General features: G+C 42.2%; 1 long non-coding RNA gene and 1 pseudogene across 1 annotated transcript in view; one reads left to right on the top strand and one right to left on the bottom strand.

Annotated features, from left to right (window-relative positions):
* Window positions 1-10,420, bottom strand: part of LOC138376253 (uncharacterized) — a 28,016-nt gene extending 17,596 nt beyond the window's left edge. Inside the window, exons 1-2 of the long non-coding RNA XR_011231655.1 lie at window positions 10,308-10,420; window positions 5,723-5,850 (exon numbers count right to left, since the gene is read on the bottom strand). This is a non-coding gene — a long non-coding RNA (uncharacterized lncRNA). The remainder of the gene's footprint in view (window positions 1-5,722; window positions 5,851-10,307) is intronic.
* Window positions 1-15,479, top strand: part of LOC138376170 (programmed cell death protein 1-like) — a 221,197-nt pseudogene that overhangs the window by 139,084 nt on the left and 66,634 nt on the right.

The raw sequence follows: 15,479 nt of genomic DNA, 5'->3' as shown, positions 1-15,479 counted from the left end.
CCTGATTTGTAGCTTTTGCCCATTCCCATGTTGGAACTGTCCCACCACGGCCAGTTTCAAGCTGCCAGACGATGGCACCGAGCGCGGAGTCGGAGCGAGAGGCGCAGGCACCTCCCCAACTCCAGCACACCATGGCTCCATGGAACACGCTGAGGATCAGAGCAGGTCCCAAACTGTCCCACCCTGTTCTAAAACCAGGCTCTTGTCTGATTGATCCAATTTCTGTCTTCCCTAGGTTAGAAGAAATATGCTGTTGACAGTTTAAAATACTAGTACACTAAAATCATTCATAACAAAGAACAGATGAGACCGGTAGCTGGTTTCATCCATTCAACACTTTACTGCACACCTGTTTGGTGCCAGGTAGCGTTCTGGGCATTGTGGACAGCAGGAACAAGACAAAGGAGGTCCCTGCTCTCCTAAGAAATATATATAAAAATACATAATTTCAAGGACTGAGAAATGCCATGAAGAAATTAAAACAGTAATGGGGAAGCGATTTTAAACTGCGTGGTGCGTTAGGTGATATTTAAGCTGAGGCCTTAAAGTTAAGGGGCCAGGCTCAAGATCTGGGAAAGACCATTCGGACAAAGGAAACCACTAGTGTAAAAGTCCTAAGGCAAGACCAAGCATGGCATGTTTGAGAAACTGAACAGACTAACTTGCATACAGCCTAATGAGCAAAGGTGAGATTGTCTGAGAGGTCGTCAGAGGCAGGAAGATTTCCTGAGCCTAGGAATTCAAGACCAGCCTGGGCAACACAGCAAGATCCCATCTCTAAAAAAAAAAATTCTACTCTGCTGGGCACGGTGGTACACGCCTGTTGTCCCAGCTACTCAAGAAGCAATGGCAGGAGATTGCCAATGTAAAAACCTCCAATAGAAGTCTCCTAGATTTAGGGAGGGATTTTCAGTGTACAAAACTCTATTGGTATGCCTGTCCTCTTGGTACTGTGCCGCCTATTTAGTCCCCCCTTAAAAAAGGAGAGGAGTATAAGTACATTTATTGTTTTGCATGGTAAACTAGCAGCTAGCCACAGCAATCCCAGGAGTTATGATCACACCACTACACTCCAGCCTGGGCAACAGAGCAAAACCATGTCTCTAAAAAAAAAAAAAAAACACACACACAAAAAACCATGACTATAGCTGAAATAAACTTAGTGGTAGGACTACACACCAGCTCAGAAATAAGGATCTTATTAACCCAAGATGGTTACTTCATACGTGAAATGCTAACATATGAATTCAAGTACATCAATCTTGAATTCTAATGAAGATGACCTATTTAGTCTATAAAATAGATTCACTATGTTGTTCAGGCTAGGATTATTTCAAAACCATAGGCAAACACTTCTTGTGTGCCATCCAAAATCATTTTATTTGGTATGTAAATAGACTTTTTAAGAATTATAAAGGTCATGCTTATGTTAACGTGAAAGAAAAATATAATACCAAATCTGATTTTTGTTCAAATTAGTGCTTAGGAGTTAAAGTAAAATATCAGCATATCAGTCTAAATTACATGTTCACATTACAAAAACTGCAAAGAAATATACACACACATACACACCCACACTCCCTACAGCCGTGAAAACCAAGTCCACATTATGGCCACATACAAGTCCCACAAGTCAACAAAGACAAATTTTTGCATATTACACACAAAAAGGAAGCTGTGTAGACTGGTTTGAGGAGAATTTATACTTGCACATAAAATTATTTATTCATTCAGGAACTACCAAGCTACTCACTTCAACAATTTATCTAAAAGATTTTTTTTTTTTTTAATCAACCAACAGGAAATGAGACCTACAGCTCAGGGAAAAAGGTTAAAAGAAAAAAAATCTTGTCTCAGCAGAATGAAATACTAAAAATCTGCATATCATTAATTCCCCTTGCACTCTCATTTCCCAACTAAATATCAGCTAAATTCCATTTTTAGACTATGCATTTAAGTCTGTACAAGCATTTTTCTTTTTTTTTTTTTCCTTTAAGAGCACAAATAAGCATATGCATTTAATACTACTCATTAAACTTGTGATTATTGTAGCTAGCTGCTAGGTTACCATGCAAAACAATAAATGTACTTATATTCCTCTCCTTTTTTAGGGGGAACTAAATAGGCAGCACAGTACCAAGAGGACAGGCATACCAATACATTTTTGTACACTGAAAATCCCTCCCTAAAACTATGAGACTTCCATTAGAAGTTTCTACAAAAAAAAAAAAAATAAAAACTGCTAAGAATACCATTAGGCTTTCTCAGTAATTTCTCCTTTTCTTTAACAAAAAGAGTTGAGCAAAACACAGAAGAACAATGAAGTTTTGGCTCCTGATCTCACCTGAGCCTACATCCCTGATAAAAAGAAGGGTACAGTATAGTCCAACTTGAAGTGTCTAGTCCATGAAAATCACCAACACTCAGAACTCGAGAAATGTAACTGGAAAGAAATATGGGACAAGCCCAGAATAAATTTTTTACATGTTGTCACCCTATTTCCAAACCAGGTTTTCCTCTTCTTTATTTCATTTGCCTTAGCTCTCTTCATTCCTTTCCTACCTCCTCTGTCCCTTACCATTTCACTGTGTATTTTCCCTTCCCATACACAAAAACTGACTTGAAACTTAGTTTATATTCTTGTATCTAAAGTTGTTTCTACTGGACTATACCGTTTGAGGGGAAGTTCAAATGCTTTCGTTATAGAAACATGCACATAGGGCTGTAACCAAAATCAGGAGTAACAAGACAAGCAGCCATTCATTCGTTCAGGAACTGTGAGTGCCCATCGGGAGCCAGCCACCGTCCTGGGGACTCTGCAGTGACTAAAACAATGCTCTATCCCTGAGGGCACGAAAGCAAGACTGTGCTTGGCAGGTTCAAGAAACCTGGAGGATGCCTAGGGGCCAGAGTAGAGGAAGCCAAGGAGAAACCTGATTGTGTAGGACACAAAACCAGAGAGGCAGGAGGTACAGATCAACGGAGGCTCTTATAGGCACAGTAAATATTCTGGCTTTTACTCTCAAGGACATAGAAAGCCACTGAATGGTTTGAACACAGGAGTGAAATAACCAGACTTTCATGTTGAAAGGATCACCCTGGTTGCTGCCTTGAGAATAGAAAAGTGCAGAAGCAGCGGGGAGACTAGTGACTATGAAAATAACACAAGCAAGAGGTTATGGTTGCTTACAGGGGTGGCAGCAAATTGTCGTTCCATTTATAGTTAAGGCAGCATTTAAAGTATATAAAGAAGGTACTTTCGTGATAATTATTTGAATTAGATGTGGGAGTATCAGAAGGGAGTATCAAGATGTCTATGAGGTTTGGGGCCAGAGAAACTGAAAGAAGGAGTGGACGTTTAAAAGATGAGGAAGAATGGAATGGAAATAATTATTGGAGGGGGTGGGAGAGAAGAAGGAGGCGACGAGTTGTCCAGTTGTGACATGTTAAATTTGGGATCTAGATGTCTAGTTAAATTAGACATCTAGCTGAAAATGTTGAGTATGCACATGAACATACAAGTCTGGAGATTAGGAAAGAAATTCAGACCAAAGATAAAATTTTTAGTTAGAAATATATAATTCTAGCTAGATGAGATGAGATCACAAGGGACTAAATATAAATACAGAAGAGGTCTAAACATATATCCCTGGAACACTGCCTCATTTTTTAGAAGTTGGAGTGATGAAAAGGAACCAGCAAAAGAAACTGAAAATAAACAGTAATATCCCAGAAGCAAAGGGAAGAAGGTTTCAAAGAATAGAACATTATCAACCACATCAAATGGTGTGACTGCTGCTATATTCACTGACATTAGAATTCACCAAAGAGGTCACTAGTAACCTCAAAAAAGAGCTGCCATGGTAGAATGGAAGAGGAAAAAACCTCACTGTAGTGGATCCAAGAGAGAGAGGGAGTACTGAAGACCACAAATATCAACTTTTCTGGAGAGTAGTAACTAAAGAAAGATGTGGTGTTGAACAAGGTTTTTTAAAGGTGGGAGATATCAGTATCTACATGCTGCATATATATCTATATGCTGACAGGAAAGATCCGGTAAAAATAGGACACCGACGCATGTCACTGGCATGCACAAGGGGATGGACATGGAAGCAACGCAATGTCCTTGACAGGAGGAAGGCAGAGAACGCCAGGGCAGCCGTGCAGACCGGGGTGAAGAACAGCAGGAAATGCAAAGAGCATGGGCAGAGGCCTGAGGGACATGGAAACGCTTTCTGATCGCTTTCATTTTTCACACACGGGAAACACGTTATCAGATGAAAATGGAGAAAAGGTTAGAGGTTTGAGGAGAGAGGTGTAAAATGGTCATTTATGGGAATGCTAAAGTGATTCAACCAGGGCAATGTCCTGGGATTACACCACTGTCAGCAACACAAAGGGCCTTCCTGAGGTCAGCGGTCAGGCACTGAACGGGAGACCCGGGTCAGCACGGCTGTGTTTTCCTCAGAGCACGATCTACTGCCCAGGCGCAGGCTGAACCGGATGGAGAACTGCATGTAAACGGTGTGGGGTGGAGGGCTGGCCAGGGGAGTGCAATGGAGGAGCGCCCTACATGGAACTGAGGGCGTGCGAAAGGGAGACATTATAATAGTGAACCATGGCTTCAAGGCAGGGAAAGTATTCAAGTAAAGATGTGCAAGAAGGGGGACAGTACAGAGGTGGCAGAAGCAATGGACTGCAGGTCCCAAACAGACAGAAGTACTGTCAAGGGGGGGTTACAGTTGTCCCATGGGGGTTTGGTTCATGGAACCCCACCATACCAAAATCCCCAGATGCTCAAGTACCAGATATAAAATGGGTAGGTGTTTGCATATAACCTATACATATCCACATACTTTAAAGCATCTCTAGATTACTTATATGTAAATGCCATGTAAGTAGCTGTTATACTGTAGTTTTTAAATTTGTATTTTGTTTTAGAGACAGCGTTTAGTATTTTTGACCCACAATTGGTTGAATCCTCACATGTGGAACCCACAGACACAGAGGGTCTACTGTATCTGACAGAAGTTGGAAATAGAGGATGTGGAGGCCCCAATGGAATTATGCCAAATGAAATATCCTTAGTAAAGTATGGGCAGTTCTGGTTAAAATGTTATAGAAGGCCGGGCGTGTTGGCTCACGCCTGTAATCCTAGCACTCTGGGAGGCCGAGGCGGGTGGATCGCTGGAGGTCAGGAGTTCGAGACCAGCCTGAGCAAGAGCGAGACCCCGTCTCTACTAAAAATAGAAAGAAATTATATGGACAACTAAAAATATATATAGAAAAAATGAGCCGGGCATGGTGGCACATGCCTGTAGTCCCAGCTACTTGGGAGGCTGAGGCAGAAGGATTGCTTGAGCCCAGGAGTTTGAGGTTGCTGTGAGCTAGGCTGACACCATGGCACTCTAGCCCGGGCAACAGAGAAAGACTCTGTCTCAAAAAAAAATAAAATAAAAAAATAAAATAAAATGTTATAGAACCACCTTAAACACTAAAGCAGAACGTCACCCTGGGCAAAGTGGGCCCGCAGATGAGGAAAGCTGGGAAGCGAAATTAAAGATAGAGAATTATTTCACAGGAATTGTAGCTGGGGGTCCCAGACATAGAATTCTCAAGAAAACTATTTCCAGCAGTCCTAGGGCATCAGCTTTGAACAACCTGTCCAACTCAGAAGGCAAAAATGCCAGATCACAATCAGATCAGCTAAAATAAACCATACCTTTCCCCTCGATCCCTTTTCCGCACGGAGCTGGACCCTGAGCAGGCGAGGACGTCATATTGAAGAGAATCTGGCAAAGTAAAAAGAGAAATCAAGTAGGAATCTTCCTCCAAAGCAGGCTTCTAGGTCTGAAACAGTGGGAACCAAAGAAGGGTTCAGAATTGTGTGAGAGTCTCAACACTGATTATACTGAACTGCACCTTCTAATGACTAAAATAAGATTATGAATGATAAGTAACCACAAGAGTTTTTATTACCTGAAAGTTAATGGAAATGCTATCTGATCTTACTAAGAGCTCATGCAGAGGTAGAGACTGAATCTATGGAGGGTCTGAAGGCACAGTGAAAACTGTTTTCTGCTTAACCTTACCAAGTCCCATCCACCGAACATACTAGTTCCACAGATACCCATAAATTCCCACTACATGTAAGGCATAAAATATGCCCAATGCTAGAGGTAGTAAAAATTCATTTTTGCTTTACTAAGCAAAAAGTGAAAGCAAATTATTAAGTCAAATAAAACAAAAGTCATTTTATGTTTGAGTACAACTACAAAATTTGATCACGGAAGATGTCATAAGAAATCTTAGCATGAGTTTCTAAGCGGGCAAGCAACAAAACAGAAATATCAGGGCTCACCATTTAGTCATTTTCAAAGTCACCTCTATTTAATGTGGACTTATCTAATGCATTCTAGGAAAAGGAGTATGTGTTACTATAATTTTGACTGAAATACATTTACAGGTATTTTATAGTGTCAAGATAAAGACAATAAAGACAATTTATTACCAAGTCTTTTTGGCATTTCAATTCAGAAACCCCATTTGGATGCAGTCACAGAGCAGTCTCAACAAAATTCTACTCCATTCATAATTTGGTAGTATTACAGAAAGAGTCAAGCATACTTAAGCTTTGAACTGAGGCAGCAAGTCAATGTTTAATATGCTAAATTCCAAGTTTTTCCAGGAAGTATGAAAAAAAAATCAGAAAAAATGCTATCACCTAACTAGCAAGCAAGCATTAAGGATAAGCACGTTTTACTCAGTTCCTCTCAAGAATACACACGGAACCTACAATGCCCCATTCTGACACATTACTAACATTTAACATTCAATAAAATGTTAAAATATTTGTTTCACAAAAACTGAGATAAGAAAACACTAAAACAGGCCAGGTGGGGTGGCCAGTACCTGTAATCCCAGCAGTTTGAGATGCAGAGGCTAGGAGTCCAGACCAGCCTCAGCAACATAGCAACACCTTGTCTCTACCAAAAATTTGAAAATTAGCCAGGCATGGCAGTGCAAGCTTATTATCCCAGCTACTCGGGAGGCTGAGGTAGGAGCATTGCTTGAGCCCAGGTGTCAGAGGTTGCAGTGAGTGACAGTCATGCCACTGTACTCCAGCATGGGTGACAGAGTGAGACCCTGTCTCTGAAATAAAAAAAAAAAAAAAAAAAAAACACTACAATAAATCAAAACCAATAAGCATGTTTCATTGTGAGTGAAAAATCTTATAAAACCTTAAAAAAATCCCAGATTCATCCTAAAACAGATGAGAAACCTAAACATTTTCATGTTTTTTAAAAAGACAACTGGGAATTAAAAACATAATAGCAACCTATACCAGACAATAAACGTGAGAAATCTGTTATATAGCATTTAAATAAAAATTTTAAAATTCAAAAATGTTTTCTACAAATGCTAATTAATAAACTCACAGTCTACACAGGCAAACATGGGCACAGCTGCAAATGCCTTGTTAGCATCATTCTTAATCACTTGATTAATTGCATCTGAGAGAAAAGAAATTCCTTCTAGATCACTCTGAAGGGTCTTAACAAAAAAATGAACCCCCCCCCCAGCAGACACATCTACCTCGATGAAGAAAACACCAACATTTCAAATATTCCAACAATTATAAAATAGGATAATCCTGGAATTTACTCAGCCTCAAAACATTATGAACTACTCCAACACAGGAATAATACTTTAAAAACATTTACAGTGTTTTCTAAAGTACAAAAAATATTCATTATGAATCCTGATTTCTTGGAAAAATTATTTTAACATGTCTCAGTGCTGTTGATTGTCAAGAATTCTGATGATGTGCTTATCCAAAAAGAATGCCAGGCACTTTTTATTTAACATATGACAGCCTGCTTACATTGTTCTTTATCACCGCTATTAGATTTCTTATCAACACCAGACTGATAGTGGTAAATTGTCAAGAAATACACATTTCTTCCTCCAAGAAATACACATTTAAAGAAAAACTATCACAGCTCTCTACCACTAAAATTTGAGGGATTCCTTCCCTTATTATTCCTAGGAACAACAATCATAAAAAGCTAATAGCCAGTAAGTCTAAAATCTAAAACTTCTATTTGAATGTATACATTATTTTCAACAATGTATAAACTATTATAAGCATTGACAAGTCAAAAGGGTCCACCAAAATTCAAAAGCTAACTGCAAAAAAAATTAGTAATCTACATTATTTTGTAAAGATCAAGATTGGCTTTGGAGTACATTAACTCAGACTTCTGAAGAGGCCAAATATTGTTTTTAAACATATGTAAATAAGATAAAAATAGGCAATGCAACCTTAGAATAAATGCAATACTAAAAATTTCATCTTCTTTTTAATAAGCACTTTTATCAGTTGTAAAACTACAGGCAAAGTCCATATATGGAACCACAAATTATTACCAATAAACCTTCCAATTTCAGCACTATCAAGTTAATACTGTATTTGTTTGTAAACAGTAAAGAAAAGGACAAAATAAAATTCCTGAAATGGTGCTTTACTTAAAAACGTTTCTTATGGAAAAGGAATCCAATGTTTATCATCAGTGATTTTTAAAAATACAAAATATTGTTGTTGCAAAGATTATTTACAGAACACAGAAACAGAAGTCCATGACCTTTCAATAAATACACTGTACTAAAATCTTCTTGTGAGAGACAGATAATAAAAACACCAGTCTGTTAAATCTCTTCCTCCCTTCTTTTTAAAATGTAGACAGATTTTACTAAACTGACAATATGAAAGTGGAACCCAATAATCTTAGCCCTCTTAAGTTACTTATTACCTTTTCAATAGACTGTTATGAATTTACAGTTCCTGCAGTTCACCTGCCACCTTTCCCAACCTAAAGCAGGCACAAGGGGTTGAAGACAGTCTCCACTTGCAACATCGATTATAAGAAAGAACTTTATGCTCGTTTTAAAAAAGGATTATTGTGAGATTTGTTCGTCCCCGGAAACACCGCTCAACACAGATCTCAGCACATGATAGATGTTTAATGAATATCTGTTGAGTAAATGGTAATGTTGAATTGTATTAGTGTAACATTAGTTTTTTTTCCTGCTTCAATTTACAGTTCTCCCTTGTTGGAAAAGAAACTCAAGACCATAGCAGTCCCTCAAAAACACATAAACAACTTTATTCACAATGAAAAATAAAGCTGGGTCTCAAAATACAATCCCAGCGACTCTTGATGTTCTCCGTTATTTAAAAAAAAAAATGAGAAATATAGCCTGCTTTTAAGAAATAGATAATGTATACCAACTTTCCTCAAAATAAAAAATCCACATTTCAAACTTACTTTCTATGTTAGTAGTACTGAGAGTAACAACTGATGGTTCCAAAGTATCCATATATTGGGTAAAAATCAAAAACAAGCATATAAACAAAACTACATGTTTTTTGCCAACGTTTTTTCCTTAATCTTAGTCAAAAGGGTATGTGCCTAAATTTTACTAGATGTGAGACCAGCTTTGTCTGATGCTTCCAGATTCATTCGTTCAACAAATGTTTTAATGAGCATCTACTGTATTCCAAGCCCTTTAACGTTTAAATTTGCAAACTGCACACCACCACCGAATTCCTCTACGAAGCCTTATCATTTAAAACAATGGCAAGGTAATAAGGAATCTCAACACCGTTTCTTGCACACATGAAGTCAGTGGATTGGGCGCTTTTTCAGCTGTTAAAGCGGCATCAGCGAGCCGCTACCGACCACACCCGGGACCCAAAAATCCCAACCAGCAGCCACAGCCGGTGAAACCACCTGTGAGAGTCGTCCGCGCTCCTCCTCCGAGGAGGCGGCCGGGACTTCCGCTCCGAGCCCAGCGAGCTCCGCTGCGGGACCGCGGGCGGGACGCGCCGGGCGCCTCGGGCGACAGTCCGGCTCCGGAGCCCGGGTCCCCGCCCCGCCAACCCTCACCTGGAGCCCCCGGGCCGTCCCCGCCCGCCCCTCGCGCCACCCTCGCGACCCCCAGACCCGCCAAGTGGGGGGAGGGGTCTGCGTTTCCGCTTTACCGCGGCGGGCGGTGGGCGCCTCCGTCGCCGCCTGCCTGAATTCCGAGCTGAGCTCGGGTCCCTTCCTCAGAGGGAAGGGACGAAACCCAAAGGGCGGGTCCTCGGGGAAGGGACCTCGCCCGAACCTGGAAACGGAGCCACAGGCTCGGCCCGCAGCCCGCAGCCCGCGCTCACCGCGGAGCCCTCGGGGACCGGGGTTCGGGGCTTCAGGCCGCCGCCCAAGGGCTCGAGAGGGCGAGGCGCGGGCCGGCGCTGCACTCACTGTCGCCTTTGTCTCGGCCGCCCGCTCCCGCAGCGCCGCTCTCCGCGGGCTCCGCGGCTCCTGCTGTCCGACGCCTGCAGCGGCGCTCCCGGCTCCCTCCGCCCCGCCCAGACTCGCGCAGCCAGCGGCCTCGCGCGCTCGGAGAGTGGCGGGGGCGGGGCTTCATCGCGCAACCGCCGCGGCTGCCATGCCGGCCCCGCCCCTGGGCCTGGCCCCGCCCCAGACAGGCCCTGCCCCAGCCAGGCCCCGCCCCCGGGCCCACCCCCAGCCAGGCCCCGCCTCGGGATGGGCGGGCGGCACCACCCCCACCTTGGAGCCGTGCAGGTTGGGCGGCCGCTGCTGTGGGGAACCGACCGCCCACAGCAGGGGGTGGAGCCTGCGCGGGAGCGCGCGCGGAAGATGGCGACCGAGCCTGGGCGGGAGCGCGCGGGAGCCTCTTCCCAGCCCGGCCCGCAGGCGGCTGCGGCTCGCGCCCGCCCGGCCGCGGAGGGGCGGCGTCTGCGCGCGGTGTGGGCCGCGGCCGCGCCCTGAGGAGGAAGCGGGGTGCCGCGCTGGCGAGGGGCGAGGTGTCTGTCGGTCGCAGTTGCGACCTCGAGGTCCTGAAACTCTCGGACCATTGTTTTTTTCAATGTCACAGTCAGAATCGTTTTGTCATTCGCTGGCTTCAGGCCCAGCACTTCCAGCTGGCATTTGCAATGCGAAAACTGTTCATGCCCCAGACCCCTGTGACTCCTCCCCCGGATCGCATACGTCCCAGAAGTCGGGACACGTGACAGTGTCCCAGTCTAGCGGCCAGTACTCCACCAAAGGACCCGCCAAACTCTGCCTGTGGTCAGAGGGACAGAGAGAGCCAGGTGCTGGTGTCAGGGCATCCTTCCAGCTGCTCAGGCCACAGACTTTGGCGTCATCCTTGGTCCCTCTCACACTCTCATTTTCACTTCCAATCTGCCAAGAAAGCTCGTTGGTTCCACTTCCAAAATAAATCAGACTAGTTCTCACCTGCGTTACTTCCAGCATCTCAATGATACCTCAGGGACCTACTAAACCGCAGGGCCTCCCTGCCCATCATCTACTCTGTTTACTGTCAAAACAGCCGGAATATCCTCTCACAAGGAAATGTCACTTAGCGTTGATACTTAGCCTGAGCCAGGTATTTAAAATTGCAACCGCCAGACACCAATTCTCCATCCTTCCTACCTCATTCTTTTTCTTTTCTGCCCATGACACTTCACACCTGGTAGCGATCTCTATGGTCAGCTTTCCGGATCTATGGTTAGGCATTCACAGATTCAACTAACCGCAGGTCAAAAATATTCAGGAAAAAAATTTAAATAACAAAAAATACAGTGTAACAACTATTTATATAGCATTCACATTGCATTTGGTATTGTAAGTAATCTAGAGATCATTTAAAGTATACAGGAGAATATATATAAGTTATACGCAAATATTATGCCATTTTATATAAGGGACTTGAGCATCCACAGATTTTGGTGTTGATGGGGATCCTGGAACCAATCTCCTAAAGATACTGAGGTATGACTGTATTTATTTTATATGTTTATCTTTTAGTGTCTTTCTGGTCTTCGCCGGTAGAAGCTGGGATTTTTGTCTGTTTTGTTCAACTGATGTACCCAAGTGCCTAGAATAAATGAAAATTTTCTAAATTCCCTGAGATAATAAAAAGTGTAAAGCAACAAAAAATGACCCGGTTTGTATTTTAAATTTCCTCTTGGTTTCAATTTCTATTAGTTAATTTGGTCAATATTATATTCATAACACTCTCTTTACATATTTAATGTAGTCTTTAAGATTTAAAACAAAACAATTTAAAGCCACAGATTATACAGAACAGTTTGGATTTTTTTTTTTTTTTTTTTTTTTTGAGACAGAGTCTCACTCTGTTGCCCGGGCTAGAGTGAGTGCTGTGGCGTCAGTCTAGCTCACAGCAATCTCAAACTCCTGGGCTTAAGCGATTCTACTGCCTCAGCCTCCCGAGTAGCTGGGACTACAGGCATGCGCCACCATGCCCGGCTAATTTTTTGTATATATATATTTTAGTTGTCCATATAATTTCTTTCTATTTTTAGTAGAGACGGGGTCTCACTCTTGCTCAGGCTAGTCTCGAACTCCTGACCTCGAGCAATCCACCCGCCTCGGCCTCCCAGAGTGCTAGGATTACAGGCGTGAGCCACCGCGCCCGGCCAGTTTGGATTTTTTTTGTTTGTTTCTCTCTGTCTTTGAGACAGGGTCTTGCTCTGTCACCTGGGCTAGAGTGCAGTGGCGTCATAATAGCTCTCTGCAACCTCCAACTCCTGGGCTCAAGGGATCCTCCTGCCTCAGCCTCCTGAGTAGCTGGGACTACAGGCACACGCCAGCACATCTGGATAATTTTTCTTTCTAGTTTTTGTCGAGACTGGGTCTCACTCTTGCTCAGGTTGGTCTCGAACTCCTGACCTCAAGCGATGCTCCTGCCTCAGCCTCCTAGAGTGCTAAGATTACAGGCATGAGCCACCATACCGTGCCCCAGCCCCACCCCCTCCGCGTCCCCGTCCGTCCCCCGCCAGCCCGCGCTGCGGCTCCGCTCCTCCCCCCCCCCCCGCGGCCACACGGGGGCGCAGCCGGACAGCGAGCGAGGGCGGGGCGGGGCGGGAGGACCGGGATGGGGAGAGGACGGGGAGGGGCGGGGAAGGGGACGCCGGGGAGGCGGAGGTCTGGCTGTGTTAAGGGGCAGTTTTCCCCTAAACTGATCTACAGACTAACCAGGATCCTTACTGAACCCTGGCAGCGCCTTTTTTTAGTGGAAATGACAAGCTGACCCTAACATGTGTATGGAAATTCAGAGCATCTAGACAATGTGCCAGCCAAAACAATTTTGAAAAAGAACAAAATTGAAGAACTTACACAACCAGACATCCAATTTTACTGCAAAGCTATGGCAATAAAGACAGTGTGATGCTGACACAAAGATGGATCTACAGCCAAGTGGAACAGAATAGAGGTCCAGACTTAAACCTTTCATTTATGGTCGATCAATTTTAAACAAGGATATCAAGATAATTGGATGGGGAGAAATGACACCTTCAACAATTGGGACTATCTACAAAGGTCTGTTTGTATATCGTCTGTAGTACCAAATTGGCTTATAAATAAATGAGTATTCGTAAATTATGCAAATAAGCCCAGATGCTTTTCAAATGCACAGGACTTAGTAATATTTTGGCAGATGAGACTGGTCTAATATTGGTTTGATGGGAATGGCTAGGTCTTCAGCTAGATATGCATATATTTAACTTTAAAGTTCTTACTTTTATGATGCTTTCTTGGCATGAAAATTTAGCCTGGGATGATGGCTATATTTGTCTGTCTCATGAAATTTTCCAGGCATAATTGTTAAGAATGAATAAATTGGGTAGATGTGGCTAGGAAAAAAGTTTGTAAATAAATTTTTGATGATGGTTATATTTTGTAATATGTTTCCTTGGTGAGGTTTCTCAAATATTTTAAGTAAATATACCCTTAGAGTTTTGCTAAGTGATGTTAAATGATGAATATTCATTGAATATATAGATGTTATCCAAATAAGATAATTCTAAAACAGTAATTGAACATTAATTGAATAAGAGTTTAGACTCATATACTTTTGACTTCTTATTTCAAAGAAACAAAAGTTATCTGAGTCTGTTAGTGACCCATGACTCTATTTAGTGAAGTACCTCAAACCCTTTAACATCTTTGGCAGGTTTTCCTGGGATCAAAATCCTAAATTAAATCTTTTGACCTAAAATTAACTTTGGGATTTTCCAGTTGGACCCCAGGAGAGCATCAAAGAATGTATATCTCTTCTTGTGGAGATATTAAACTATTAGGCTAATTTGGTAAATCGTATAGGAAGCATTGCCAAATAAGAAATGATATTTAACTTGGTCATATTTGTGTAAATGTGTTATTAAAATGTATTCCAAAAATACGTGATTCTGAAAATTCTAATGTGTTGTGTTATGTGCTATCAGTCATCAAGATTACTATGTTAAACTGTTATATGCCACAGAAATACCTAAATTTTCTTGCCAATTGTAAACTCTCATCAGACTTTTGACCATGACTGTTCTGGGTTTCCACAGTTATTATTTTAAATTCTTTGATGGAAGCATTTTCAATCAGCTATAGTCCAAAATTGTTAATCAAGATTGAGAAAAACAATCTTGATTACATGAAACTAAGTAATTGATAACAATACTGCTTTTATGCCTTTATTTAAAATGTTGGTTCTTTACCTAAATGTTTTCCAGAGTCAAGGAAATTTTCTTTCATAAGCTCTGTATAGCTTGCAACAATTTCGTAAAGTATCCTTTTGTGAACAAAGATGAAAAGATTTGCTTTTTCTCCCTACTTGATTCCTTCAAAATTCCGGAAGTATTTGTGAATATCCTTATCTTTATTTATATAAGTTCAATAAAAATATGCTGTCTCTTTACAAGCAGGATACAATTGGAAACACTGGCCATATTGCCAAGGATTTGACTGAAGTGTCATATTTAAGACTATGCATAAAATGCCAGTTTTCCCAGCCTTACAGTGAATGAGTAAAAATTTGTCACTTCCTGGCAGTGACAGACCTTAAGACTATAAGTAAAGAGAACTATAAGTAAAGAGACTATAAGTCCGAGAACCTTAAGACTATAAGTAACACCTAAAGCCTGCCTTGGTTTGGCTTCCTCCTCTCAAGAAGTTCTAAAATCTGAGATTCCTATATGATCAACGTGGACAGAGAAAATCATGCTTCTAAGGAAAACTGAAGCACACCTGCTAGTAGATTGAAGCCCTGTGCACTGTGTTCAAGTCCTTGTTATCTACCTGTAGCCTGGAATGGATCCTAAATCGCCTGATTTCCTCCAATATTTGGCTACAACTAAATCCTGCTGAAGTCCCCAGGACCTCTCCCACCAGCAAAGCAGGGATACTCCAGGGCCATTCATGGAACACGACCCCTATCATGATTAACCAACTAAGAGAATTAAATATTAAGATTGGAGAGGAGTTAGATATGAAGATTGGAGGTGTGGGTGACACTGGGGCTACGCTGTCTATCCTTAGCCCTGGCACACTGTCTCTGTGCCCTCCCTGGGGTTCTGAATTCATCTAGATGGTTGCAGTGGCCAACGAATCTAT

Source organism: Eulemur rufifrons, chromosome 28, assembly GCF_041146395.1.
Source record: "Eulemur rufifrons isolate Redbay chromosome 28, OSU_ERuf_1, whole genome shotgun sequence".
NCBI classification, from domain to species: Eukaryota; Metazoa; Chordata; class Mammalia; order Primates; family Lemuridae; genus Eulemur; species Eulemur rufifrons.
This window is presented reverse-complemented; position numbering and strand designations above follow the sequence as displayed.